Raw genomic sequence first — 5,000 nt, forward strand, 5'->3', positions numbered from 1 at the left:
TAGTAGTAGTAGTAGTAGTAGTAGTAGTAGTAGTAGTAGTAGTAGTAGTAGTAGTAGTATTGTTGTTGTTGTTGTTGTTGTTGTTGTTGTTGTTGTTGTTGTTGTTGTTGTTGTTGTTGTTGTTGTTGTTGTTGTTGTTGTTGTTGTTGTTGTTGTTGTTGTTGTTGTTGTTGTTGTTGTTGTTGTTGTTGTTGTTGTTGTTGTTGTTGTTGTTGTTGTTGTTGTTGTTGTTGTTGTTGTTGTTGTTGTTGTTGTTGTTGTTGTTGTTGTTGTTGTTGTTGTTGTTGTTGTTGTTGTTGTTGTTTACTGACAAAAACACAAGTAATACAAAAAGTTAAAATTTCATTTTCTGTCCAACTTCAATAGAAGTAAAAAATAAAGTCATGTAGATGTGCAATAGGCATAACACACACACACACACACACACACACACACACACACACACACACACACACACACACACACACACACACACACGCACGCACGCACACACACACACACACACACACACACATGGAGCATTCATAGCTTTAAAGATGAATGTGAAAAATTAACTTTAAAAGATGGAACATATTGTGTGCCTATCTGGGCCAGTACATGGCATTCATTTCTCTCAAAGCTAATTATAATTCAGAAAAAATTTTTTGTTGTATTTATTTCATGAAAAAAAAAAAAAATGGACTCGACAGCTAACTTTTATTTTTCATTAAATATTCTTGATTTTTACTCTATTCATATTTTTTTTTTTTTTACCTTACTACTGATTTACAAAAGAATAGGACAAAACACTGTTTTTTAAGTTCATAGAAAGTACTCAGCATACTGGAAGTAGTAATTTAGATTTAGTTTGTCCAACATTCAGAACTGAATTATTTAGAAAAAATGTTATTAGTTTTGTTCCAAGAACATTTAACACCTTATCTCTGGATATGAAAAAAAAAAAAATGAAAGAAGGAAAACTATATAGATATTAAAAAAAAGTAAAAAAAAAACATTTATTATCTTATAAAATATATAATATCAATTGTAACTCAATCTTTTTCTTAATTTATTGCTGTAGATAATGTCACTAATTACTATTACTAATGTGTTATATCTAAATAGAAGTATAATTCTGTAAGTCATTATGCTATTATTATTTTGTTGAAATTATTATTATTTCCCATAAATGTTCCAGTTATATTACTCATGTATATGTATGTATGTATGTATGTATGTATGTGTGCATATGTACGTGTATGTATATGTATGTGTATATGTATGTATGTATGCTTAAGTGTATATGTAAGTATATGTATGTGTGTATGTGTGTGTGTATATGTATACGTGTGTGTGTGTGTGTGTGTGTGTGTGTGTGGTATTACCGCCAGCAGGCGGCAAAAGTTGATTCAGACCTACACGATGATACGAATCATTTATTGAGTCCGATTGAATCCGGTTGGATCCGCTTGAATTCGGTCAAAACGTGTTTGGGTCTTGGGTAATCGTTAAGTAACGCGCACGCCCTTTCTGACAGGTGCTCTAGGTAGGTCTATCTACTTCTGTCTCTGCACCGACACACGTCCTCCCTGCACGAGTGTCCTCAGCAAAGTTTCCCTATCGTCCTCAGCTAGTGCCTGGGTTCCTGCCCTGTCCATCGTTATCCATTAGCGACGGCGTTAAGGGCGGCTTCATCTTAGTCTCATGTCATAGCAAGCATCCTTCATCTCCTTACATCAACATTATCTCAACACCGACCGTACAAGAAACTCGCTGACTTAGGCCTCGTCCTGATCCTCGCCCTCACCGCCAGGTCCTTTCCTTCCTCAATGACAAACTCGCTTGCACAACAACAACTTCTTTCACCCGCTTGATGGTAACAATGTGTATGAATGTGTATGCATGTAATTAACGTTAATTTATATCTTTTTGTGTGTGATTGTGTATATCTTTGAAAACGATCATTCACATCAAAGCGTGATTGCTCTCTGTGTGACAATGGCTCAACTCAAGCAAGTCTGCACGAGCTGCGGCTCAACACACTTTGCTACAAAATGCAAATGTTACAGTAATTCTTGTATTAATATTATAAAGCAATAAACTTTACTTACTTACCTCACACACACACACACACACACACACACACACACACACACACACATGAAAAAAAAAATATATATAAAGAAATTATTTTGGAATCGTTCAGTTAAACCCCTAAGGAGTAAAAAGAAATTCGAGGGATTATTTTCTGGAAAGGAAAAAAAATAGATAATGTCAGAAAGGAAGATTAAAATATATTGAAAAGAAATAGACTAAAATATGTTATTCCTAAGAAAAAAAAAATGTACTTAACGATTTTTCTATTTATTTTCATTGATGTAATAGAAAATTCCTTAATATTTCCCACCTACTCGAATTATTCTTTATCAAAACTGTGTAACGTAAAATTTTTGTCTTGTTCGCACCGGTGTAATAAACATAAATCGTGACTATTTATTAGGTAGACCATGTAATGAGTGAAGAAATACGCCATGCCGTCAGTAAAAGCACAGGCCACCGTGACGACCTCGCACCAGTCAAGATAAGAAAAACTGGGAAGTGGGAAGGCCATGACGCAACACCCTGCTGCCCTTCCACTGCGGTATGCAACAATTCACAACACTGAAAATAATGTATGTTCTCCTCATAATCATCTACAGGAAAGGGAAGGCATTAAAAAAAAAGATTTTGCAATTTAGAAGAAAATATATCTCGGAGTGGTTAGTGATTAAAAGATGTGTCAAAAGGGTGAAAAGGGTTACAGACGCTCAGAAGACGCATTCCAGGGAGGTGGAAGGCGAGAAAGTCTGACCACTCCTCCTCCTCCTTAAAAGAACATGAGAACATGAGAAAATAAGGAAAGTTGTAAGAAGCCATCAGGTCTGCACGTGGCGGTCCCTGTACAAAACACACCTACCTATTTCCACCTATCGTCCCCATCCAGTCTAACCCTTCAAACTACTGCCTTATTGCTGACAGGTCAGTTCCAGAGTCACCCTTTTTCCTCTTGCTGGCTAACCAACAAAAGTGCTTTAGCCGTCATCAGGTTCCACAATCAACTTTGCACACTGCTTGTCGTTTGGGAGAGTACCGAAAACTGAACTGGTAAGGCAAAAGGATCAATTCCACAGTCTTTTCGTAAGCTATCAACCAAAAACGCTTCCTAAGTTGGTAAGCTTTCCGAACAAATAAGAGGAGTGTTTCGTTTGAATAGCTTACGAAGAGACTGTGAAACTGACCCGGTATATTCACTCGTAGTCTCGTCTGTCCTCGTCATATATAGAGAGTCACGGCATGTCCATTTAAGTGAATCCCGACCCCGCTTCTTGATGGTGATAGTGCATTGATGAAGTAAGTTGACATACGCAAGGCACAGTAAGCGCGGAGCCAGTGATAGACAGACAATTAGGGAAGCAGAATGTCAACGAAAGGATGGTAAAACAAGACAGTGCTGACAGAACCATTAGAGTTGGAGAGAAGAGAGAACTGTTGCTTGGGTGACCTGGAATAAACAGAAATGATGATGCGTATAGGATGATTGGAAGACATTTGTACTGCAGTATTATCAGAAATAGATTGTGATGGTGGTGGTGGTGGTGGTGATGAGGAGGAGAAGGTGAAGGTTGTGGTGATTGTGATGAGAAAGATGGAGATTATGATGATGGTGATGATGGTGAGGAGGAGATGAGAGAGAGAGGAGGAGGAGAAAGAGGAGGAAGAGGAGGAGAGGAACAAATTTCTAATGATGAGGCGGAAGAGGAAGAGAATATGATGATGATGAAGAGGAGGAAAAGGAGAACGAGGAGGAAGAAAAGGAGGAAGAGGAAAAGAAAGATGAGGAGAATTATGATGATGATTATGATGACAGTGACTGAAACACACCGCCACAAATTGCGATGGTGGTGGGGGCACTGAGTGTATACCCACCCAAACAATAAATAAATAGATAAATAATAGATAAAAAAATAAATAAAAGATAAAGAAAAAATTCGAATAGAAATCATGCAGTTCTCTCTCTCTCTCTCTCTCTCTCTCTCTCTCTCTCTCCCCGTTCACACACACACACACACACACACACACACACACACGTCTTGGATTAATGTTCCGTGGCGAATCTGGCAACGTAAGGCTTCAATGTATGACTCGAGTTAGCGCGGTTTAGTCTCACGTGACAATAAAGACCATTGAGATCTGGAGATCTGATATTACACCTCATCCTTAATTCACGTATCCTCCTACACACTAAAGAGTGCGATAGATATTTCCCGCACTGTGAGACCGTGGACATTTGGCTCAGCTGCGTGAACAATACTCGAAACAATGAACCTCCGAACTGAGACACTGGATCTGTAACTCTCAGCCGCCTTAGTCCTGCTCGCCCTCACCACTACCGCGTGTTTACGTCAAGACAGCGGGCCGCTTACTAGTTTCCTTAGTACTTGTGCGTCCGTATCAATACCGTGTGCTGTAAACTGAACGAAGAGACTCATTCAGTTTTTGGTCGCCTCTCCATTATCTCGTGGTGACGTAAAGGTGACGGCCCGTGTGTTAGTTTCCCCGGTAATTGTGCCTCCGTAACATTAATGTGTGCCGTGGTCGTGAGAACTGCGAGGCGGCGGTGCAGACTGTGCCGTGGAGAGCCGCGGGGTGTTGGAAACGCTTGTCAGTCTCCTTAAAGGCGTCATATTCCCTCCCTGCTCTTCCCCGTGTCTTCCTGTCGATGTTGGTAATGTACTAGTCACTATTTTTTGTGCATGTGTTTTGTTTATTTATTATTTGTGCATAGAGGAACTGAAAGGTTAACAGCCTGCCGTGTTTTTGGTCAACCCATAATTTGCGTATTTGTTCAGTCATTACTTGCTTGTTACTTGCGCATAGAGGAAGTAAGGAAGGTAATAAGCCGCAGTGTTTCTGATCATGCTGTGTTCTGCGTATCTGTTCAGTCGTTGTTTATTATTTGTGTATTGAGAAACTAGTAGGAA

At 39.1% G+C, this 5,000-nt stretch overlaps 1 protein-coding gene across 2 annotated transcripts in view; it reads left to right on the forward strand.

The window, feature by feature from the left end:
* LOC135097562 (uncharacterized) overlaps positions 1 to 89 on the forward strand; it is a 16,698-nt gene extending 16,609 nt beyond the window's left edge. For both annotated transcript variants that reach the window (XR_010265814.1, XM_063999487.1), the window contains exon 2: positions 1 to 89. This exon is cut by the window's left edge and continues 1,124 nt beyond it. The gene's annotated coding sequence lies outside the window, so the exon portion shown is untranslated.
* Positions 90 to 5,000: the final 4,911 nt, after the last annotated feature.

This window comes from Scylla paramamosain, unplaced genomic scaffold, assembly GCF_035594125.1.
Source record: "Scylla paramamosain isolate STU-SP2022 unplaced genomic scaffold, ASM3559412v1 Contig25, whole genome shotgun sequence".
Taxonomy (NCBI): domain Eukaryota; kingdom Metazoa; phylum Arthropoda; class Malacostraca; order Decapoda; family Portunidae; genus Scylla; species Scylla paramamosain.